General features: G+C 44.9%; 1 protein-coding gene and 1 pseudogene across 2 annotated transcripts in view; one reads left to right on the forward strand and one right to left on the reverse strand.

Moving 5' to 3' along the window:
- Positions 1-26,269, forward strand: part of LOC126284198 (aminopeptidase N-like) — a 1,000,437-nt gene that overhangs the window by 126,895 nt on the left and 847,273 nt on the right. The gene's annotated exons all lie outside the window — the stretch shown is intronic.
- On the reverse strand, positions 6,528-6,644 carry LOC126285565 (5S ribosomal RNA; annotated as a pseudogene).

Consider the following 26,269-nt stretch of genomic DNA (forward strand, 5'->3'; position numbering starts at 1 on the left):
GTTGAACCATGCCTAGATTGTCAAAACCGCGGTTCGATCGCGTCCGCATTGTTACTTTGTGCCAGGAATTTCTCTCAACAAGGGAAGTGTCCAGGCGTCTCGGAGTGAACCAAAGCGATGTTGTTCGGACATGCAGGAGATAGAGATACAGGAACTATCGATGACATGCCTCGCTCAGGCCACCCAAGTGGATGACCGCTTCCTACGGATTATGGCATGGAGGAACCCTGACAGCAACACCACCATGTTGAATAACGATTTTTGTGCAGCCAGAGGACGTCGTGTTAAGACTCAAACTGTGTGCAATGGGCTGCTTGATGCGCAGCTTCACTCCCGACAAACATGGCGCGTCCCATCTTTGCAACCACACCATGCAGCGAAGTACAGATGGTCTCAGCAACATGCCGAATGGACAGCTCAGAATTGGCATCAAGTTGTCTTCACCGAAGAGTGTCGCATATGCCTTCAACCAGACAATCGTCGGAGACGTGTTTGGAGGCAACCCTGGCAAGTTGAATTCCTTAGACAGCAAGGTGGAGGCTCCCTGCTGTTTTGCTGTGGCATCATATGGTGCCGACGTATGCCGCTGGTGGTCATGGAAGGCGCCGTAACGGTTGTACGATACGTGAATGCTATCCTGATACCGACAGTGTAACCATATCGGCAGCATATTGGCGAGGCATTCGTCTTCATGGACGTCAAGTCGCTGACCCATTGTGCACATCCTGTGAATGACTTCCTTCAGGATGACGACATCGCTCGACTAGAGTGGCCTGCATATTCTCGAGACATGAACCCTATAGAACATGCCTGGGATAGATTGAAAATGGCTGTTTATGGACGCCGTGACCCACTAACCACTCTGAGGGATCAACGCCGAATCGCCGAACTGGGCCAACAGTGCCTTGATGAAATTGTGGATAGTTTGCCACGACGAATACAGGCATGCATCAATGCAAGAAAACTTGCTACTGGGTATTAGAGGTACCGGTGTGTACGGCAATCTGCATCAGCACCTCTGCAGGTCTCGCTGTATGGTGGTACAACATGCAATGAGTGGTTTTCATGGGCAATAAAAAGTGCGGAAATGATGTTTATCTCTGTTCCAGTTTTGTGTACACACATTTTTTGATGTGTGTATATCACAGCTGCGGATTTCACTTCAGTGAAAGCTCTCCCAGTACACAATATAACAGCGGTAAGTCCACAGCTCGTGGTCTTGCGGTAGCGTTTTCGCTTCCCGCGCATGGAATCTTGGGTTCGATTCCCGGCGGGGTTATGGATTTTTCCTGCCTCTAGATGACTTGGTGTTATTGTGTCGTCTTCATCATCATCATTCATCCCCATTACGGTCCGAGGAAGGCAATGGGAAACCACTTCCTCTAGAACCTTGCCTAGTGCAATGGTGAGGATCTTCCGCATCGTCCCCTACGCTCCTCGGCGTATGAGACCTCATCACCCGATAACGATAGTGACGCAAGCTACGAATGTAAGCACGATTTTCATTGAAAAATTAAAAATATCGAATCAAATATTTCAGTATGGCATTTTCGACTAGTAATTCTGCTTTATACGCGTAGTTTTATTGGAATCTGCTAAATTTATCGTTTTTGATCCACCAAATTGGACCTCCCATTTTGAATTTCGTAATTGCGACACCGGATTCGTTATCAGCGGCACGAAAAATCTAAAAAGAGCACGGTTTAATAGAATTTTATGTGTGTCTTTCTATTATGTCTAGGTTTTGAAGCGAGTTAGCCTACCGTGCCGTATTCAGAAATCGGTCACTGCCGTGTGCAGAGACGTGACATGCGTTACGATGCTAGGGGCGGCAGGATGACGTTGTGGGCGTGCGCCTCGCATTGTTTTGGTGCGCGCAGCTGGAGTGTGGCGCGCTGCGCTGTGGCGTCCTTGGCCGCGTGGTCCATTTGGCGCGCAGCGCGCACCTCTCGCCTGCTGGGGATTTGTGGCCCCTGACTCCCGCTGCGCGGCTCGCCTTTCGCGGCCAGCTGACCAGACAGCGCAGCTGTACGGTTCTGCAACCACGCACAGTAAGACCGGCCTCGCGCCTATTGAGGCACCTGGCACACATCGACACCACCCTGAACGGCAACCTGTTCTGCTCCTACATTAAAGAAAGCAAGGGTGGTTAAAAAGTAAAGTAACAAGTAAAACAGTCTAAGACAAAACAGAAAAAGCGTCGCACCGCCTATGAATTATTCGAATTCGACGACTGTCGGTAGCTGTGACGTAGATACACGTACAAACAAATGATTACAATTTCAGAAAAGTTGAATGGTTTGTTCAACTGAAAGAGCTTCACAAATTGAACAATTCGATAACGCGTTGACCCACCTCTAGTACCGAGCGAGGTGGTGCAGTGGCTAGCAAATGGTTCAAATGGCTCTGAGAACTATGGGACTTAACTTCTAGGTCATCATTCCCCTAGAACTTAGAACTACTTAAACGTAACTAACCTAAGGACATCACACACATCCATGCCCGAGGCAGCATTCGAACCTGCGACTGTAGCGGTCGTTCGGTTCCAGTCTGTAGCGCCTAGAACAGCTCGGCCACCCCTGGCGGCAGTGGCTAGCACACTGTACTCGCATTCAGGAGGACGACGGCTCAATCCTGCGTCCGGCCATCATGATTTAGGTTTCCGTGATTTCCGTAAATCGCTCCAGGCAAATGCCTGGATGGTTCCTCTGAAAGTTCACGTCCGACTTCCTTCTCCGTCCTTACCTAATATGATGGGACCGAAACCCTCGCTGTCTGGTCTCCTCCCCCAATACAACCCCCTCCAACCCCCTCTACCTATAGCCCTTCTCCAACCAGTTATTGGGCTTGGCTTTGACTGATATTGAGTCCCTTCGAGGAGTATCGCGCCAAGTTCTGTGAAATTTCCGCATTAGACCGTCGAAAACCCAAGACAATTGAAACCGTTTCGATCGAACGATTTGAGGCGCCAATTGGACATAATTTGGCACGATATTCCTCAGGAGAACATCCAACAACTCTGTCAATCAATGCCAAGCGGAATAACAGCTTGCATAAGTGTCAGATATGGACCAAAGCATTACTGACTTGTTCAATTCGTGAAGCTCTTTCCCTTGAATAAGTCATCCATTCGTTCTGAGATTGCAATGATTGTTTGTATATGTGCATCTAATTTATAGACTTCCGTCCCATTCAGATAATTGCTTCGTGTGAGTATTTTATTTTAGTTTTCTGTATCACAGTGTATATGAGAAAATTTTAATTCATGAAATCAAAGAGATACACACTCTTCATAGTAGTACGAGAATAGTAGTACAGGAATAAATGAAATCATAGGTCAAGTCTAGAAACCACTTAGCAAAAGCTTCCTTTCCTGAACGTCGATATCTGTCATGAACGGGCCATCGATCAGGTGCTGTGAAGAGATACGTTTTGTATAGAAGGGTCTAGGGTGTTGCAGTCATGGACTGTGCGGCTGGTCCCGGCGGTGGTTCAAATCCTCCCTCGGGCATGGGTGTGTGTGTTTGTCCTTAGGATAATTTAGGGTAAGTAGTGTGTAAGCTTAGGGACTGATGACCTTAGCATTAAAGTATCGTAAGATTTCACACACATCTGAACCGTTTTTTTTTTTATAGAAGGTGTATCAGTGTAGTACATAGGAAGCGCCGTACCAAATTACGCGTAACCGAGTCCGTATGCGGACGGGCGTTCTCGTACAACACGACAAATTTAGAAAACAACCCTATTATTTTCTTCCGATTCGCCAACTGCAGCCATTCCAGCATGGCAGGAATTCAGGCAGTACTATGCCCTTTATGTCCCAAAAACCGGTGGCCGTACCTGTCTTCAGAAAGTTGTCTTTTGGAACTTCTACTGGGAGGGCGAAAAGGGTTTTCTCCAATGCACGAATGCTTCCTTCTTCATAAATAGCATATGATGCAATCTCGGTTCATCCCCTGTAATGATACTGTGTAGGAATGGAAGAAACTTCAGCAAGATATTAAATTAGCTGCTGGAGAAGCAACTGACTTCGCTTGGCTTAGTCATAATCTGAGAATTAACGCGGTACGTAAAGAGAACACGTCTTGCAGTAATCAATTGTGTTGTGCGCAGCGTACACTACTGTTCCATTGGAGACCCAGAGTTAGTATGCTTTCTGCATCAAAAGAATGCCACGATTGACATGAATCAACCTTTCGACACAGCATACGTTGTCATCTGAAGTTGACGTTGTTGTCTGCGCTGTCCTTAGCTTGTCTCGCACATCAGATCTGCCTTTATCAAATATCTGGCACGAGACCCTCAGCTGTTTTCACGACATTGCACAGGTTCTGTGGACTTCCGGTAGTTGGTGACGAGCGTTTTCTTTAAATGCAAAAACCTTATTTACACATCGCGTTTCAATCACCGACCATCCCGTTCTCAACGTTTCTTGCTTGAAACTGTGTATCGAAGTGCAACGGCCAGCTACCTCCACATACCGACTGCATTTCATAACTTGTTTGTTTATTCTGTCAAGACATGGAATTTATTTCGCGCGTGATGTGTATACATGTGTGACAGCTGTTATCGTCACCTGTTGATCAGCCTCGTAAAGAATTGTCAGCTGGTTAAGTTGATTATCTACGCTTTTGTCGTAATGCAGAGGTTAAAGTAGTTTGTTACTTTTGATTTCCAACATACAACTGCAAATGAAAATGCAAAAACAGTGGATCACACCAAACTACAACACTGATTTTGATTCCCTGATGAGTTTAGTTGTATGCCCATAGCTCGCGTGTAAGTCATATTTTTGCGCGCAACGTTTCGTCTTCTAAAGATGGAGACATTATTAGAGACTATGGTGTTTTCGCAACTAGCAACTACAAGACGTGAAGGCTTGCCTTGTATGACCGGTTTAGGGAATTTTACAAGTTTGTACGATTTTCCTACACCATGCTTTTCACTGACATATTCAGTTACTTAAAATTTTGATACCTGAAAATTGCGCAGGCGTCGTAGAAACATTATAATCAAATCATCTTTGTTACAAATATAAACAACTTATGCATCTACTACCGAAAATTATACAGTAACAAAATTACACAGCACTCACATTACCACACCAATTTGGACAAATTGCCACAGAAATGAAATTATTTCAAATGCTGTAGAAAACTAAACGGACCAAGTACAGCACGCAATTTGACCTCCGCCCCGAATTTTATCACGAGGCAACGAACGTGAGGTCACAAGCTATTCGACGTAAATGTACAGCCTACGAGGCTATAAATTCAAAATGATGGCTCCAGGCATTCACTTACTGCGATTCGGTTGCCAATGTGTTCAAACAGAGTAGAAGTAAATGGGAAAGAGACATGTAAATATATTAAAATTGATGGAATGTAACATTAAATATAATCAGATGTTTCCGCGAAGACCACACAAAACTTTAAGGATAATGTCCAAGAGAACAAAGTACTATCTTCGGGTAGTCGTTTTGGGAAATTATTACCAAAAATGAGAATTTTTCAGTGCACTGCTGACACTGATAAGAAATTTAAAAAAATGGATACATTTTTGTTATAATTTTATCAGTGCACACAACTGTTACATGGTGCTACATTCAAAGCTACTGTTAGAGCAGTCATCCTGATAAGCTACCTGTAGCAAAAACAAATGTGCCAAGAACGTTGCCACAGGCGGGACTTGTATCGCTACTCTTACTGCAATGAAGGAAGAACAAACTCGTAATGTTCGGATACAGTATTACTAGAGTCCAGCTTGACAGTCAAGTTGTTTAAATATCTGTGCGTAACGTTGCAAAGCGATGTGAGGTGGAACGAGCATGTGAGAACTGTGGTAGCGGAGGCAAATGATCGACATCGGTTTATTGAGAGGATTTTAGGAAACAGTGGTTACCTGCAAAGGAGACTGTATATACAACGCTGGTGCTACCTATTCTTGAGTACTGCTCGAGTGTTTGAAATCCGTACTAGGTCTGATGGAGGGAGGACACCGACACAGTTCAGAGACGGGCTACTAGATTCGTTACCGGTAGGCTCAAACAACATGTAAGGCTTATAGAGATGCTTCGGGAACTCAAATGGGAATCTCCGGAGGGAAGGCGACGTTCTTTTCGAGAAACACTGCGGAGAAAATTTAGAGAACTGGCATTTGGAGCTGACTGCCAAACGACTGTACTGCCTCCAACATACACTAAAGCACTCCATCTTCAGGCCACGAGTGGCCTACCGGGACCATCCGACCGCCGTGTCATCCGCAAAGGAGGATGCGGATAGGACGAACGTTTGGTCAGCACACCGGTCGTTATGATGGTATTCTTGACCGAAACCGCTACTATTCGGTCGAGTAGCCGACCGGTGTAGCCGTGCGGTTCTAGGCGCTTCAGTCTGAAACCGCGTGACCGCTACGGTCGCAGGTTCGAATCCTGCCTGGGGCATGGATGTGTGTGATGTCCTTAGATTAGTTAGGTTTAAGTAGTAGCACTTCAGTTGGCGTCACGAGGCTGCGTGCACCCCGAAAAATGGCAACAGCGCATGGCAGCTGGATGGTCACCCATCCAAGTGCCGGCCACGCCCAACAGCGCTTAACTTCGGTGATCTCACGGGAACCGGTGCACCCACTGCGGCAAGGCCGTTGCCAACATTCACTAAAGGGACAAAGAAACTGGTAACCAGCCTAAAATTGTGTGGGACCCCCGCGAGCAAGCAGAAGTGCCGCAACACGACATGGCATGGTCTCGACTAATGTTGGAAATTGTGTTGGAGGGAACTGACACCATTAATCCCTCAGGGTTGTCCAGAAATATGTAAGAGTACGAGGGGGTGGAGATATCTTCTGAACAGCACGTTGCAAGGCATACCAGATATGCTCAATATTGTTCATGTCTGGGGAGTTTGGTGGCCAGCGGAAGTGTTTAAACTCAACAGAGTTCAAATGGCCCTACGCACTATGGGATTTAACATACGAGGTCATCAGCCCCATAGACATAGAACTACTTAGACCTAACTAACCTAAGGACACCATACATATCCATACCCGAGGCAGGATTCGAACCTGCGACCATAGCAGCACGGTTCCGGACTGAAGTGCCTGGAACCGCTCGGTCACAGCGGCCAGCCTCAAAAGAGTGTTCCTCGATCCACTCTGTAGCAATTCTGAACGTGTGGGGTATCACATTGTCCTGCTGAAATTGCCCAAGTCCGTCGGAATGCACGATGGGCATGATTGGATGCAGGTGATCAGACAGGATGCTAACGTACGTGTCACCTGTCAGAGTCGTATACAGAGGTAACAGGGGTCCCATGTCAATCTAGCTGCACATTGCTCACACCAATACAGAGCCTCCACCAGGTTGAACAGACCCCTGCTGACATGCAGGGTCCATGGATCATGCATTCATGAGGTTGTCTCCGTACCCGTACACGTCAATCCGCTCGATACAATTTGAAACGAGACTAGTCCGGCCAGGCAACATGTTTCCAATCATCACCAGTCCAATGGCAGTTTTGACGGGCCCGGGCGAGGCGTAGAGCTTTGTGTTGTGTAATCATCAAGGGTACACGAGTGGGCCTTCGGCTCCGAAAACACATATCGATGATGTTTCGTTGAATGGTTCGCAAGCTGACACTTGTTGATGGCCCAGCATTGAAATCTGCAGGAAATTGTGAAAGGGTTGCACTTCTGCCATGTTGAACTATTTTCTTCAGGCCTCGATGGTACCGTTCTTGCAAGTTCTTCTTCCGGCTACAGCCATGTCGGAGATTTGGTGATTTACCGGATTCCTGATATTCACAGTACACTCGTGAAATGGTCGTACGGGAAAATCCCCACTTCATCGCTACCTCGTAGATGCTGTGTCCCATAGCTCGTCCGCCAACTACAACTCCACGCTCAAACTCACTTTAATATTGATAACCTGCCACTGTAGTAGCAGTAACCGATCTAACAACTGAGCCAGACACTTAAATAAGCTTTGCCGACCGCGGCCCGGTATTCTGACCGTTTACACATCTCTGTATTTGAATACGCTTGCCTGTACTAGTTTCTTTGGCGTTTCAGTGCACACCTCGCATAAGGACCACGAAGATAAGATAAGAGAATTTAGGACTCATGCGGAGGTGTACAGACACTCGTTTTCCCCTCTCTCTATTTGTGAGTGGAACCGGAGGGAAAATGACGTGTAGTGGTACAGGTTACCCTCCGCCACGAGAGTATCTGTGTAGATACAGAAGTAGATACAGCTCTGTTCATCAAAATAACACATAAAAATGAACTGGATTCTGAAATACTACGTATATTTCGTTCGGAGCATCTACTTCTACATCTACATCCATACTCCGCAAGCCACCTGACGGTATGTGGCGGAGGGTACTTTGAGTACCTCTACCGGCTCTCAGTTCTATTGTTGGTGGAAAAAAAGATAGTCGGTTTGCCTCGCGTGGACTCTAATCTCCCTGATTTTACCCTCATGGTCTTTTCGCGAGATATACGTAGGAGGGAGCAATATACTTCTTGACTCCACGGTGAAGGTTTGTTCTCGAAACTTCAACAAAAGCCCGTACCGAGCTACTGTGCGTCTCTCTTGCAGAATCTTCCACTGGAGTTTATCTATCCTCTCCGTAATGTTTTCGCGATTACTAAATGATCCTGTAACGAAGCACTAAAGGCTCCTGTAACGAAGCGCGCTGCTCTCCGTTGGATCTTCTCTATCTCTTCTATCAAACCTATCTGGTACGGATCCCACACCAGCGAGCAGTATTCAAGCAGTCGGCGAACAAGTGTACTGTAACCTACGATCGCGATTCAGAATATGGGGAAGAATGGACAAGTTTGTAAGTTGATAATATGACAAGCTTCTTTGAAGGTGTAAACACCGTCATGTAGATGACTCATGTCACGACCGGTCGTCATACAGCGTCGCCAGAAACAGCCTGAAAAGCATTAAATGGTGTTGCAGGGTACGTTGTACTGAGAAATAAATCTTAAGAAAAAATTCTATACGTTGCGTTGTTTCCGAGATTGAATTAGACAATCAGGCAGTTGCGCTCGCAAATTCAAGCGGCTCCCTAGATACAAAAATTAGTGTCAGTTCTTCTCATAATGTATGTGGTAGAGTACGAGACTGCTCAACCTTTGACTCTGGTTCGATTCTCGGTAGGGTCCAATGTCTAAGTTTTAATCACTCTCTTGTTCGTTTTCAGAAAACCAAACGAAGAATATGTTTGGTGACACCTTCTCTCTTGAATATGCGAGCGCCAGAGTGGCTAACTTCAATACTAATTATTAGTTATACCGGTAACGGTGCATCGTATCGAATTTTTTGTTAAGAAATATTTATCAGCAAAACCCACCCCACAACGCCTTCATAAGCTTTTCAGACTGTGTCCGACCACTCTGTATAGAGCAAGAAAACACAAACAACTACAGTGTTAAGGCAAAGCTCATTTTCTATTGGCCCTCCTTCAGGCGACATAGACACAGTATCAGTTGAGATTTTTGCAAAGGGTTCTTGTTATTAGCTTCCAGTGTACCAGGAGGACGTTAGGAAGAATGTTTCAAGCGTGTGTACTTGGTCACGTTTAGATATAAACATGTAATCAATCGAAAGTCTTGAAACAATGACGGAAAATGTCATAAGAGCCCCACACGGTTTTGTTTACATCGCAACAGTAATTTCGGTTGGCATGCCTTTCAATTTTAAGACATTTCTCTCATATTTCTAAGAAAAGCTAACGCTATCGTTGACGTGCGTTGTACAACTGTACTCGTCTTTTCGATAATGTAAATGGAAATGAGCGTTTGGCGTCATTGGCCGGGGAGCCCCTTGCGGGGTAGGTCCGGCCGCTTTGTGCAGGTCTTACTGTAGCTGACGCCACATTGGGCGACCTGCGCGTGGGATTGGGATGAAATGATGATGAAGACTACACAACACCAAGTCCCTGAGCGCAGAAAATCTCCGACCCACCCGGGAATCTAAACCGGGCCCGTAAGACGGCTGTCCGTCACGCTGACCACTCAGCTATCGGGGCGGACTTTTCAATAATTATCGAATGCCATTAAAAAGTGTACCATTCCATTTAAAAATCTTACGTTCTTCAGTATCCTGGGTGACAAAGAAGTTGAGAATATCAACCATGCAATAAAAATACGCCCCCCTCTGCATACTATGATCAACCGAAAACCTCATTTCGACATATTCAAGTTCGCGTCCCACCATACATACCGAAGAAAATTACGATCAAAATTAAGGAGTTTTCTGTACTGTAAGCAATGTAAACTTTTAATTATGCACGAAAGACAAACCAATTTGCTAAAATCGGTCAGTTACCGATCTCGTATATGTGTGCCGCGCGGGCACGTTGTGATATCCGTAGTTCCCGCTCGTTATTAGCGTTCCTGGCAGCAATAGCTTCTGGAGCGGTTTTTCGCGTGCAGGGCAGGTCTGTGGGCCAGCATTTAAGCCCTGTAGCAACCAAGAAGCGTTCTCGGAGTGACGGGATGTTGAGCTGTGTGTTTGACAGCAAATGGAAGTAATCGCTGTGGCGTCGTGGCCGACAGTATCCTTGGCCCGCTGCTGAAACTTGCGTTTTGGTCACTGTGGGTTCCTTGGACCGAGTGTCGGCTGGGACCGTGAAGACAGCTTGCTGAAAATGCTACCTCTGCGCAATGCACGGAATCCAATCTGTTCTCGCCACTTGAATTTGCAAGAAGCCGTGTCCACTGTGATGCCGGATTGGGTTCCTCTCTGGCAGTTTCAAGAACCGTATGTAGGGGCTGTGGTGTCACCGCCCGACACCACACTTGGTAGGTGGTAGCCTTTAAATCGGCCGCGCTCTGTTAGTGTACGTCGGACCCGCGTGTCGCCACTATCAGCGATTGCAGACCGAGCGCAGCCACACGGCAGGTCTAGTCTAGATAGACTCCCTAGCACTCGCCCCAGTTGTACAGCCGACTTTGCTACCGATGGTTCACTGACTACATACGCTCTCATTTACAGAGACGACAGTTTAGCATAGCCTTCAGCTACGCCATTTGCTATGACCTAGCAAGGCGCCATATTCAGTTACTATGACTGTATTCTGAACAGATAATATTGTGAAAAATGCACAGTCAAGAGCGAAGTTCATTATTAATGGATTAAAGTTAAGTATCAAACTAATTACGTCCACTTTCTGAATTCTAATTCCTTATCATGTTCCAGACCTCACGTCAGTATAGTTCTTCCCTCCTCACGTCAGCCTGCGTTAGCTAAAACGCGTGCATTTCAGTCTCCCCTCGTAACACGGTGTTGGCTCTTCTGCAAAAACACAACAGGGGCATCTAGTGAATAGCATCCATTTGTTACTGATTCTTGGAAAACTCGTCATATCACCTAATTGATGGCAGGCCTTGGTCAAGCGGTTATGAAATTACGCTACGATGTGCAAGAAATTATGGTAAGCGTCTGATTACCGTGTGCATGATTATGGTCTGTCGTGCAGTGGCTATTCTAACTCGCCAGCCTGGTTATCCATCGTGACATGTAATCACCTTCATTAACGAATACTTTCAGTCATCTCATTCTCATTACGTTTCAGTGAATGTGTGTGACTAAACTGGTGGTGCTCGAGCTGTTTGCCAAAGTTTGGCCGGGTCTAAAATTAAAATTTATAGTTTACTTTGGAATCGTGTGCCTTATACGCAACGTTTGCCTTTTTCAAGTGTATTTACAGTGTCAATTTGTGTTGTCAATACAAATTAGTAATTAGTGGTTCGTATGTTACAGGACAGCTTGGTACATCTGTTGTTTATATTGTGGGCCAGCTAATGAGGCCTGGGTTCGATAAATGCCTTTAATGAGAGTGTCTGTCTCTCTATTGGCTATCGCTATACACACTTAAGCGAAGGAAGAAAAATTGCTTGGCTCTGCAACTCCCACTTGTATCATATTTCGAATTTAATGTTGTCAGGATATTCCGCTTGCTTGGAACCAGTGGTCTTCTTTCCATTTATCTGCAAACAGTCACGTGATAGTGGATGGCTGACGTCAATGACCTATCAGCTATTTTCAGTACTTTTTGCAACTTTTAATATGGAATATGCAGATTAATTTTATACAGTTGTGATATGATTAGACCTCTTTGCTAAGCACCTATCAAATATTTTTAATTTAATGTTGTTATGAAAAGTATTTTTTTTTATATTTCATTCAGTCATTTCTGAAAGTTATGTAATATCTACCAACAGTTGTGTTGTTAGAAATTAACGTAATTAATTCGGGTGTAGCTGCTCAGGTTGTCTTGCATCTTCTTCTGTTTTTTAATAAATTGGTTTGTGTTTTTAATAAATATGTTACAAAATTTTTGACACAGTATCCTTCCACTCAACACCAGCTCCCTACCACATTGCAAAGTGCAGCCGATGTTTTACGCATGAATGCCTGAAGATAACTGGAATTATGTTACAGATTTTTTCCTATTCTGATGTTATGTATCGCGTCGCTCTTTGCTTTTGCTATTCAAGCTAAACAACAGTAAAGATAAACCACAGTTCTGTCTTGGATCTCAGGTAAAACAACTTTGTCTTTCTCGAATTTTTATTTCTTCTGTTCATTGTGTCTATGGTCATTTTAGGTTACTCATTTGTTTCGGTACTTCGATCCTATTATTCATGTGATCCCAACGATTTGTACCACACCACTGTCTTTATTTTTTTCTGGGGACATAGGTACTAACATTCCCAGACAGGCTACTTACTTTACACGGTAAAATAAACAGACCCAGTGCAGGGACCACATACACATCAACTCCCTCTGTTTCATTCTGATTTCCAATAAACGTAACAATCTACAGTAAATAGATATTTCATTAGTCTTTTGAAACTTTCAGCACTACACGTAGCAATCAGTTTTCATTTTACTACCAGTAACAACTTCTACAGCACCGCTAGAGAGGGAACTACGAGAAAGCAATAGAGCCTCTTTGGAAAAGTGCCAGGTTTTTTACCAAGCCGCTTGCAAAAGACAAAGAAGGCCGAGGTATTGTAAGGGACCATTTGTACGAAATAAAGATACGAATGCCCGAAAGAAATATTAATGAACACTGCATGTTATTCACTTTTGGATGTAACTCTAACGTTACCAGTATTTTCGAATAAAGTGTGCGTTAACACACAGTGTGTTTCCTGTTTCTCTAATCTCCAAAAGCTTGCTTTCCGATTCTCGTTGAGTTCTTTTTATTTTCCGTTTTTTCACTAGTCAGCTAGTCAAGTTTCCTTAGCTAAATCCGTAATACGTACGTGGTCATTGTACAATAATTTTAAATGTTTTTTCATACATTTATATTATGAATTCTCTTTTTTTATGGTTTATGTTTGTATCAAGCTGTTGTCGGCGTGGTTCAGTAAACCAAGTCGAAATAAAAAAAAAATCCTATTTCCTCATACTATGTGCTTCTCCGCAACTGATGCGATGAAAGTGAATATTCGTGGATCAGAGCTGAAAGTAGAAGGAAAATTTTGTAGCAGACACTTGCATGCAAAAGAGCCTTTTTGCGTAATTCTCTCGTCTACCTTTAGAAACTCCACACGCCGCTTTTCCCCAAGCGACACTGTCTGGCGATTAGCATATTATTAGAAAATTTGCACGTAGAACTTCTCGAGTACTTCTTAAGTCTTTTTGTAAAAGGGGACTAAGGCTAATATTACGGTCTGTGTTCTACTTCGACTCTGCCGCGAGCTTTGAACTAAAGCATTGTGATTTTATGATGGCTGTTGGTGATTTAAAGAGAACAAAGGAAATAAACAACGTAACTGACAACTTTGACAAAATCTGCGAGACACTTGGCACAAGTTTTGGGAAAGATTTGTTGTAAGCACTATTCCGAAACTGGATTCATGAAAAACGCTGTCGAAACAAAAAAGTTTAAAACTGTTCTACGTTTACTTCCAAAAAGACTACGTATCCAGTAGTGTAGTGTTCAGTTACGTATACGAGCCACCACGTTAGCCGAGAGCACTAATGCGCAGCTTTGTGAACTCGGGAAGGCGCGCCGGCCCCGGATCGAATCCGCTCCGCGGATTAACGACGACGGTCAGTGTGCCGGCCAGCCTGGATGTGGTTTTTAGGCGGTTTTCCACATCTCCCTATCTGAATACCGGGCTGGTCCCCACGTCCCGCCTCAGTTACATGGCATGCAGACATCTGGACACTTTCGCATTATTCCACGGATTACACTAGTCACAGACATTTGGGGTACACTAATCCCATCCCGGGAGGTACGAGATGGCGGCAGGAAGGTTATTCGTCCACCCCTTACTCTAACATTGCCGAATCCGATTAATCATGGCGACCCTGCGTACCTGGGGGAAACAGGCACAAGGAAAAGGGAAAAAAAATTTTCAGTTACGTATACGATCCATTCACACTAATGTCATCACCCCCTAAGTTCGACGTCAACGTGCAATAACCACTCACAGGCGGCAGGTGGCAGAAGTAGGATTGGCGGGTATACGAGGGCTGTTCGGAAAGTAAGGAACGTTAGGTCGCGAAATGGAAACCACAGTGAAAATCAAAACTGTTTTATTTGCAACAGTTAGCTACAACTTACAGTTACTTACCTTCATAGTCGCCGATCCGACTTAGACATTTGTCATAGCGTTGTACCAACTTTCCAATACCCTCGTTGAGGCAGCCGTCAGTGCTTCCTGCCAATTCACTACGCTGGCCTACAGATCGTCGATCTTCATTGCCCCTGCTGAATACGACTGAAAATTGTATTGAAGAAAAATACGCATGTCAGTTATGTAATGTTGGCTGCATAGCCTCAGGCGAAATTTCTCACCAGGCTCTCGTACTTTGCGGGAGACACTATTGTTCTAGGTATCTTCATGTGCTCCCTATGTGCTCAGAACTGAAAAGAACGACGTAACGCGATCGACGGGAATACTGGAGACACTGCCCAATTCACCTGTGCAAAACTTCATCGTTCCTTACCTTATAGAAAGCATGTCGGATGGGTGCGGAAAACATTACATTCGTTGTTGTAATGCGTAAACGAATTTATCAAAGTTATTTGACGTCCAAAAGGGCATCATTATTGCCTTTCGGGCCAAGGGTGGAAGCATTTCAGAAACGCCGACTGTCGCCCGCCGGCGTGGTTAAAGTGTACCGTCCATGACAAAACAGCGTTATCCAAAACCGGCGCCCAGGTAACTTTGGTGCACCACCGGCTACAGATGACAGGAGTGATGGACGGCTCCAGAGGCGTGTATGAGCAGATAGAGCGCAACTGTTGAGAAACTGACCACACAGAACAACCAGTTTGCTACCAACGGTGTCAACTCGAAGAGCACTCAGCGAAAATTAGTGCGTATAGGCCTCCGTAGCAAGTGCCTGGTTGATGCAACCATGATGACTGCTGCTCACTGACCGATCGATGTGGCGCAGAGGTTAGCACACTGGACTCGCATTCGGGATGACTTATTTAGTTTTTCCGTTTTTCCCTAAATGGCTTCAGGCAAATACGGGGGTGGTTCATGTGACGAAGTGCACGGCCGATTTCCTTCTCCATCCTTCCCCAATTCACGCTTGTGCTACGTCTCTGATGATCTCGTTGTCGATGGCACGTTAAACACTACTACCCTGCTCTTCCTCGCCCTCTGCTGTTCATTGCCCGTTGGTCGCCCACCGAGTGGCGATAGGTGAACTCTTCTGATGAAACACCTTTTATGCCCCAAAGGACAGGTGGCTTTTGGCGTCTAAGGCGTGAAACGTCTGAAAACAATACACTTCAGTAATTATCGAAATGTTTCAGGCCAGTGGAGGGAGTATTGTGGACTGGGAGATGTCTTCATGGTATTTCCTGGCTGATCTCGTGACTCTGGAAGGCACAAAGAATCAACACAAGCATACACCTGTACTTGAGGAGCACGTGCACCCCTACATCCTGTGTGTTTTTCCTCGGCACGACGGCATCTACTACCAGGGCCATGCAACGTGTTACATAGCTCGCAGTATACTCGTAGGTGCGTGGATCGAAGTGCACCAGGATGAGTTTATCTTACTACCCTGGCCACCAGTCTTTCCGAATTCAAACCTAATCGAGAATCTGGAGGACCATTTCGAGCGGGCTGTTTCCGTCATGGATCCTCAACCGAGAAGCCGAGCGCGCTGGCCACGGCACTCGAGTCGGCATCACTCTACATCGCTGTCGGTACCTTCCAGAAACTCATCCACTCGCTTCTTGTGCGTCTAGCAACTGTTCATGCTGCAAAAGGTGGTTATTCAGGTGAGGTGGAACACAGAATTTATCTATACTCAGAGGCTGCTAAACTTGTCAGTCAGAAACAGGTATCCAAGACAGATACAGTCCAATAGCCTTAAAACATGTTATCGTTATAGGAGTTTGTAGAGATTCTGTCTGCTACGCGGGGATTTTCAAAATAAGCATAAATGAGAAAGCGATGAATGGGCTAGTGAAACACAGTATTAGGCAAGAAAGACGTACAGACGTACTGCTCGTTGGCAGTCGTCTTGGAATTCAACATACACTGCCTGATCAAATTATACTGGCGCCTACTAGTGGACATTAAAGGGGGGGGGGGGGGGCTACGGCGTCAAACGGGCCGACTTGGAGCAGGAGAGGCACCACAGGACGTTTAATTTCCACTGTCTATACTTTTACAAATAAATTCATAAAACTTTCTCAGTATGACCAGGAAGGACTCAGGATTCGCACTCATACCACTGGAAGTTCAAAAACATAACAAAATAATATTTTTTTTTACATGTGATTTCATCATTTTTTCACTTACTATTGGCTGCATTGACGATATAGGTACACTTCATCTCTCATACTTCATAAGTATGAGAGATCCTTTGAGCCTACAAACCATACTTACAGGTTTATGAAAGTCTAGAATTTTCCAAATCTATTAAAACTGTGGTAAAAATTGAGATATTTAACTATAAAATTGAAGTTTTTTCTAAACGTGAAGTTTAAAACATAACAGCTCATTCACTTTTTTAATAAATTAAATAAATTGTAGAGTTTCATAGACTTGTAAGTATGGCTTGTATGATGCGCAAAATTCATAGAAGGATCTCTTTTACTTATGAAGAAAAGTATAACTACAGCAACAAATGCAGTCAATAGTGAAACCTTCCCGTCTAATATTGGATGAACGTTTGCTTGCTGACTGAACGCTGCGTCTCTTAAAATCTTTTAACTGCTGCTCTGTCAAGACTACCTGCTGATTATTACGACGAAACATAAAATGTGTTGTCGCCGTGGCCCTCAGTCGTTACCTGAAATTATTAAGACTGATTCTTACCTTTAATTATTAATACTGGATCGCCATCTGACTGCTACAGCAAACTGTGGAATGAATATACTTACTTCTCTTTAACAGAATTATAGGCTGCTGGTGGAGTTTCATAATACTTTGTGACTGGAATTCTTTAAGTTGAAGTTAATTTAGATTTGATAAAAGCTGAAGCTCAGTTTAGACTTTTCTTTTAAGATAACAATAAATTCCGTAAAGCATTTACGTGAATGATTTTGGGATAGAAAATTCTTAATGCATTTAATCTGGTAGAAGTTAACTATATTCTGAGAACGATCTTGACAAACAATTACAAGGGGTATAGTTCTTTACAAAAATTCTTAAAAAGTAGCGTTGCGCTACATACCTAATTTTCCATCAAAATTACATAACTATATTCTGAGAACGATCTTGACAAACAATTACAAGGGGCATAGTTCTTTACAAAAATTCTTAAAAACTAGCATTGCGCTACATATAGCGAGTGGCTGGCGAGCACACCGCTTCTTTCAAAGTGTTAATTCATACCTCGCTTACAGCGACCTCCTCTCATGTCTCGCTAGCTACGACTGCCTCGTCTCACATCTTACTCGCAACTGCTCGCTTCCAACGCTCAATGCTACAAAAGTGCGGTCTCGCCGCCAACAATGGTTTTTGGTGCAGACAATCCCTGCTACCATTACAGATGTATTACTGCGCGCTGTTTCCCGCTCTTTCTCAATAATACACAATGCAATTTAATTAACAAAACAATTTAAATAAGAAACAGTTCATATAATTACATGCTAAAACAGTTTAAATACGCCTATTACATAATTACATATGCCGCTACTTGGCTTTCTTAAAATTTTAGTACGTTGTTGAGTCATATGGACTCAACATAAGTATAAAATTTGATTATAGAAAATAGTTTGAACAAAGTGTATACACAAATGCTGTCATACGAAATGATTTGTCTATCTCTAATAAAGAGAATATGTAAATAGAAAGGGTTTTAGTAGGAATTGTACATCAAGTAAAATTTGGTTCCCTTAAATTTAACAACAAGAATAAGAGTAAATGTGAAAATCAATATACAGATCATATGAAGCAATTGAAAGTTTACATTATGAAACATTTAATTCAAATTGGCATCTCTTAGTACCACAATTAAGGAAGGTACAAAAGGAATTGGATAGCATGGTCAAAGCACTGGCAACTGTCTGTGAATGCACTCAAAAGTCTGTTCCTTTCCCTCACATAGCACAACACCAGGTTTCGCCATGTGGTTCCATCATCGCCTTGCTCCATAGTTTTAGTGTACCCAAACACTAAGTACGTCGTCGAATAGCCTGAGTTGCCGCAGCCACATCAGGATTAAGTTGTGAAGAAATGACGAAATTTCACGTGTAAAAGAAGGTTTGCTATGTTTTTGAGCTTTACTGGTATGAGTGTGAAAGCTGAGTCCTTCTTGGTCAAGCTTACAAAGTTTTATGAATTTATTTGTAAAAGTACAGACAGTGGAAATTAAAATGTCCTGTGGTGCCTCTCCTGCTCCAAGTCGGCCTGTTTAATGTCCTCCCACCGTTAATGTGGCGTGTGTTCACTCTTCGCCTTTATGACGGCTTGAACTCTGCTCGCTGGGGACACTTTCAGTGAGGTGTCTGAATGTCTGTGGAGGAATGCCAGCCCATTCTTTCCCAGAGTCGAAACCATAGACGGTAGTGATGTTGGACGCTGGGGTCTAAAGCGAAGTCGATGCATCTCAAAGATGTTCCAGTAGATCCAGGCTGCGACTCTGGGCATGCCTGCCACCCCCGTACCGTAACACACCTGCTCCGTACTTCAGTGCTGGCGGTACGCATGACGGCAGGTGACGTTCTCTGGGCATCTACCAAACCCAGACCGTTCCATCGGGTTGCCACAGGGTAAAGCCTGATTCACAATTCCAGATCACTCGTTTCCAGTCGTCTATGCCCAATGACATTTCTTTTCACACCATCTGGAGCAGCGCTTACCACTGACTACAGAAATGTATGGCTTATGATAAGCTGCCCCACCTTTCTAACTTCCTACGTTCAGTCGTTATGTGAGCTGGATTGCTGGCAGGAGTTTGGGTGTCGCGGTTTCACGTTATTTTTGTTACCACCACCCTACGCAGTGCTCGACGGTCCCTGTCCGTCGCCGGCCACTGTGGCCGAGCGGTTCTAGGCGCTTCAGTCCGGAACCGCGCTGCTGCTACGGTCGCAGGTTTGAATCGTGCCTCGGACATGGATGTGTGTGATGTCCTTAGGTTAGTTAGGTTTAAGTAGTTCTAAGTCTAGGGGACTTATGGCTTCAGATGCCAAGTCCCATAGCGCTTAGAGACATTTGAACCATTTTGTTGTTGTCTTTTCACGACTAAACCGCTGGACCCTTTTAAACGCAATTTGGTGAGGAGATAGCTTGAACGCTGAGGAAGAAAACAGGCTACTTTAGAACGATTGCATTACAGGATATTTATTGATTTGAAGAATATAACGCGAATTAGGAAGAAATATTTACTTTTTGAAAAAGCTATTTACTTTTTGACGTTTGAACATTATCGCATTTGTGAGAATGTTTTTATTGGTTGATATGTTCTGCGTAATACGATTCAACGTAATGAATGTAATGTTTATACAATCTGAAACGTGTTTAATCCCTACTTGTATTATTAAACCTGCAAGCAACTGTGTCTCTTGCGTTTTCTCGACTAAACCGCTGAACCGACATCGATGAAATTTGGTTGTAGATGAACTCTGAGGAACTGACCAACTTAAACTGTTCACAAGAGGGTGAATTAGAGAATGTAACACTTTTTTACATCAGAAAAGATAAGTCATTTAGAAAAATTAATAATTTGTTGCATAATATACATGTTGTGTACTGTATACGTTGGAGCAGTTGGGAGGAGAGAGTGGGGCGCAAGACATGAGCTTTGGTTAGGCGAACAGGCAGAAACGTGAGGGCAGCTGACCTTATGGAATCTATAATAGCTTGTATTGTATTGTATATTACTGCAGCCGCAGTGGTCCAAAACCCCATGACGATTACCGCAGTCCACTTCACCCAACCGCCGCCCCATCCCGGACCCAGGGTTATTGTGCGGTTCGGCTCCCGGTGGACCCCACCAGGGAACGTCTCACATCAGACGTGTGTAACCCCTATGTTTGCGTGGTGGGGTAATGATGGTGTACGCGTACGTGGAGAACTTGTTTGCGCAGCAATCGCCGACACAGTGTAGCTGAGGTGGAATAAGGGGAACCAGCCCTCATTCGCTGAGGCAGATAGAAAACCACGTAAAAACCATCCACAGACTGGCCGGCTCACCGGACCTTGACACAAGTCCGCCAGGCAGAGTCGTGCCGGGGAGCAGGCGCTCCTTCTCACTCCGGAAAGCCTTGCGTTAGACCGCTTGGCTAACCTGGCGGGCTTACAATAGCTTACTTATCACTTCTCATCATAACAAAAGTACCGACATAAAAGGACAGCCGCAGGTAAATAGCTAGTAGTAATATACCAGGTGGTTATAACATTTTCTGAGTGCTGCAGTTCTAGCTGTATACATCATAGGTGTGTCTTTCGTGAAGTGACTGAAACGTCACTTTAGAAAACTTATAAACGACTGTGCCTAAACTGACACACAATATTGTTAGCGCAACGCAATCTGACTTTCAGTAATCCCTACAAATAATGGCCCTGACTAACATTAACCTATACCTTTCACAAATCAGTTACCTCACAAAAATCTTCGTTACTCGAACTACTGCAGTACAGCGAGCGCCACTACTGCCGGCTAAATAAAAGATTCTAACTACTGAAGGCACTAACTGCTGATAGGCATAGTTAGCAAATGAAAGATTTTGATAGAGAACAAACAATGTATTTACCTTAATAGTGGTCAAAAGTGATAATATATATAGCAGTTCATGACATCCAGTCTTACAAATTTTCTGTCTCTGATGGGCACACGTCCAGATCATCCACTCTCAAAACTCCGCCATCTCTCTCCCCACATCCACCACTGCGGGTGGCTCACCTCCAACTGCGCAACGCTACGCGCTATTAACAGCCAACTGCCCAACACTACAATGGCGAATATTACTCCAACAATGCAAACCAACCACAGCCTTCACACAGCATGGTTAGCGATTTTCATATAGTGCGCTACATGGCGTTACCAACATATAAACCTAAACAGCCTACTTACACGACTATCGGTGTAAAGGGCTAACAAGGTGAAGCTTTCCGTAGGAAACGCAACGGCTGTTGAGAAGAAAGACCGTGCACTGCTGGTAAAGTTGTTTTACCAGAACGGCAGAATATGATCAAAAATGTGGAGAAACAGATGAATTAGATGGTGTAGCATTAAGAGGGACGTGGCCACTTCCTATAGCAGTTCCAGCTATAGCTGGCCGTGCAGCAGATGTCTCAAATTCTGCAGCCATTGCTAGAGTTGCACTATGGGGAATATCTCTGCCCTCGTTAATAATTCGAAAGATTTTGCGACGCATTTTACACTGATATCCCTACAAGATTCAGAATTTACACCAAGTGAAGCCGTAACTTGGCCCTTTGTTTTCTGGCAGGCAGTGGAATGGATAACATGTGGCTGGGGAATATTGTTTGGACAAATGTCATGAATTTAACTGGACTCTTCCTAATCTGAAGAATAGCATACCACGATAAATCACTATGTTTACATCATGTATGCTGCTAGCAACTGTCGACCACGCTGCGTTACGGACGTAGCATGTTTCTGAATCGGGAGACTATATTGAGTACGTGTTGTAACTTGTGACCACATCCTAGTAAACGTGCCAGAACCTCCGTGTTTCATCGTCCCGGTTCTTTTCAGGCACCCATATCACATTATGACTGGTTACAGCACCATATTTTCACCTGGTGGCAGAAAGGGGAACTATTACTAATTTCAGCATACATCGCGTGCGCACCGATTAATGAAAATACCAATCAGCGTCATGGGACCCCACACTGCAGCACTCGGCACATAGTCAGTTTAATTATGAACACCTACTACACTGGTGAGTGAAAACATTATGTCCACATACATGACAGACTGTTGGTCACCTTTGGAAAGATACATAGCAGTGATTCTGATTGGTATGGATTCGACAAGTTCTTGGTACGTTTCTGGAGGTCCGGACACAGGTAATGGAATTCCCGTAAATTATTGGCCAGTGGCCTGTAGCCGCTAAATTTCCGCCAAATAGCGTTTACAGGTATGGCGAATATGGTGACCAAACAGTGTTACACGATTGTGGGCCTGTGAATGGATACCTATTTTCTTGAAAGATATCTTCATTGTTGGACAAGACATAAAGCGTGGAAGAAGGAAGCTGTTACGCTGTAATGTTCACGCAGTCCACAGTGGTTATGGTATCTTCGATTACTATCACAGCTCCCCAGAAACCCTAGGTGAATATTCCCTACAACATAATAACGCCCTGTATCAGTGACATGGTGCATGTTGTGTGCAGCCATTCGCTTTGCGTTATGGCGGATCCAGACGCGACCTTCAACCTGTTGAAACAAGCAACGGGATTCATCTGACCAGGCACCACGTTCGCATTGATCCTCGATCCAGTCTCGATGAGGCAGTGTCCACTGCGCCGGCCGTTGTGACCAAGCGGTTCTAGGCGCTTCAGTCCGGAACCGCGCTGCTGCTACGGTGGCAGGTTCGAATCGTGCCTCGGGCATGGGACTGATGACCTCAAATATTAAGTCCCATAGTGCTTAGAGCCATTTGAACCATTTGAGCAGTGCACACTGCGATTGTAATTTACGCGCGCCGTTTGATGAGCAGGTAGGGCCCACTTGCATCAGAGCGCCTTGTTCAGCAGTATACACTGAACGGTATGCTTGTGCTTACACCAGCATTATATTTCTTCGTCAGGTCTGTCACAGGTCACCGTCTATCCTGCTTTACGGAGATTAAAAGCGTCCGATATCCACGTTCTGCTCTGACGCGTGTTACCTGCCTGTTGTTTTTTCTTTTCGTAAACCACACTCCACAGATCCTCACGACAGTAGCACGAAAACAGCCGACCAGCTTCGCCGTTTCCGAAGTGTTCGTTCCCAGGTACCAGACTGAATAAATTCCTCTTTGTCAAATCTGCTAATGTCAATGTATTTTCCCCGTTTTCTGCCCGAATCGGCGGTAGAATGTTTCATATTCATCTCTGCTTCAGTTATATACAGCCGTGTTCAGAAAAAAAAACAGAACACCTTGAACTGCTAGAGATAGGACGTTCATATTCACAGGATATGTACATTAGTATGTTCTTCAGAAATGATTAGCATTTCAGTCACCTCGGTTCAGCATGTGTGCTGTTGCCTAGTAGGCACAGCCTCTGCCACGGGCTCTGATAACTTGTTCCATGTGTGATGGCATCGAAGTGTATAACGCGTGAGTGGCTTCTTCTGGTATAGCCATCCACGCTGCATTCACCTGGTTCCAAAGTTCATCTGTTGTGGTTGGCACTGGGTCACAGTGCTGCACTTGTCGTTTCACCACATCCCACACATTTTCGGTTGGCGCCAAGTCTGGTGATCTGGCGGGCCAGAGCAAAAAGCTGACGTCCTTTGACACCACGGAGGTACGTGTCCGTGCAGCAACATGTGGCCGTGCATTGTCTTGCTGAAAAATGGCGTCTGGTATGTTGTGCAGAAAGGGTTACAGAACGTCATTCACTTAGGGCACACTGGTCACAGTGCCCTGGACACGCACCAACTGTGATTTCTGGTTGGACCTAATAGCGCCATCACACTATTAGGCCTTGAGCTGGCGCTGTATGTCTTGTGTATATGCAGTCACAGTGATGCCTGTCCTCCCGTCTGCGGCGAGCCAAAATGCGGCCAGCATTTTCAAACAGACAGTAAGTGGATTCGGCCCAAAACACTATGTGATGCCATTCCTGTCCCGAGTGACGCTATTCTATTCACCACTACTGTCTAGCACGTTCCTGTGCATCTGTCAAAAATAGGCGGAGAAGTGGGACAATAAACGACGTCGGACTGTCACTCCTGATAGTGTACGATGTGTTACACTGTTTCACAGTTGCGCCACAGCCAAGGAGGTCGCAGATATGCTGTGAAGTGCCATTCGGATGAGGTGCAGATCTTCTCTAGATCATTCTTAAGTATGTATCGTGCACATTAACACCCATACGTTACTTCTTTAGTAAAGGCACGAGTTATTTTCCATTTGACTTATCGCCCCTCCCCCCACTCTGCCCCTCCCACCCCCCACTACTGCACTACTGCCCCATTGCTCCTTTTAAAAGATTCTTATTGTGATCCTTTTGCTAGAATGTTCTGTATGCAACAACAAATCTGGTCCGATATTAAATAAACTCGAATTTTGCGCACTAGTCAACAGTGCGGCGCCGTATCGAATACCTTCCCGAAGTCAAGGAGTATATCACACTGCTCGCCGTTATTTACTGCCCTCTGAATGTTGCTACAGTACTCTCCTCTGGGCTATTTATGAAAAAGCACATGCGACGGCGCGGCACGGAGGATAACAAGGCGCGTGACGGGGCAGCGCAAGCGAGATCTGACAGGTGGCCGCAGCTCCGAGCACAACTGAGGCGGTGGCTGTGGCGGGCCGACGTGCAGACACGATCTGTCTTGTGTTCTGTCCAAAGCGCTCAGCAAACAGACGGCGTGACTAAGGAAGCAGCTGAGGAACTTGCCAGTCCCAACGAAGTAAGTGTAAGAACGAAAAGAAGTCTGCGTGTTTACTCGCCAAGCTGTACAGCGCAACTGTACGCTTGCACACGTGCACACAAAGAATGCTGGATAGCCTGTTACTCAAAGAGCAGCAGTGCCTTTACGGGTAGAACGTCATGCAGCTCCGTTATCTCTGTACTCTTTCTCACACGAGGTTGAAAAAACTAAATTTAGGAAAAGGACAGATTGCTACTCACCGTAAAGATGACCCTTTGAGCCGGCCGTGGTGGTCTAGCGGTTCTAGGCGCTCAGTCCGGAGCCGCGCGAGTGCTACGGTCGCAGGTTCGAATCCTGCCTCGGCTATAGATGATGTGATGTCCTTAGGTTAGTTAGGTTTAAGTAGTTCTACGTTCTAGGGGACTGATGACCATAGATGTTAAGTCCCATAGTGCTCACAGCCATTTGAACCATTTTTTTTGTGACCCTTTGAGTTGCAGACAGACGCAACGAAAAGACTGTTTACCCATTATAGCTTCCGGCCAATGCATTCCTCAGCAAGAAAAACACACTCATATTCACACAAGCAAGCACACATCACGCACATATGACCGGTACCACCAGCAGCACCGATCCAAATGCATTAGTGGATATTATTATGGTTTGTGTCCATCCTTAAACTTTATGACGGCTTGCACTTTCACTGGAGAAACTTTCAGTGTGGTGTCTGAATGTCTTCGGAACAATGGCAGCCCATTCTTCCTCAAGAGCCGAAACCAGTGAAGATAATAGATATGGGTGCTACGGGAGGGAGAGAAGTAGTCGTTCTAAATCATCCCAAAGGCGTTTTATTTAGTTGACTGAGGCCAGTCCATTTCGGAACGTTATTGTCCTTCAGTCCTGTATAATGTGTTCATATCCTTCCGCATTTAGCGTTTTCTTAAGCGCAGTAAGGGGACCACTCAATCTAAACACGGAAAACACTCGCATTCCGCAAAAGCATATACTCCGTACTTCTGTGTTGCCATTACACATGATGGCAGTTACCGTTCTCCAAGCATTGGCCAAACCCAAACCCTTCCACCGGTTGTCGCAAGGCAGAGAGTGATTAATAACTCGAGACATCCACTATCCAATGACATCGCTCCCTACATCCCCTCAGGTGTAGTTTAAAGCTGATTACTGAAATGTTTGGCTTTGAGGAGCTGCCTCATCCTCTTTAGCTCGCTACGCACAGTCATTGTGACAGGTGGAAAGTTGGCAGCACTTT

The sequence above is a fragment of the Schistocerca gregaria genome, chromosome 8 (genome assembly GCF_023897955.1).
Source record: "Schistocerca gregaria isolate iqSchGreg1 chromosome 8, iqSchGreg1.2, whole genome shotgun sequence".
Lineage (NCBI taxonomy): Eukaryota > Metazoa > Arthropoda > Insecta > Orthoptera > Acrididae > Schistocerca > Schistocerca gregaria.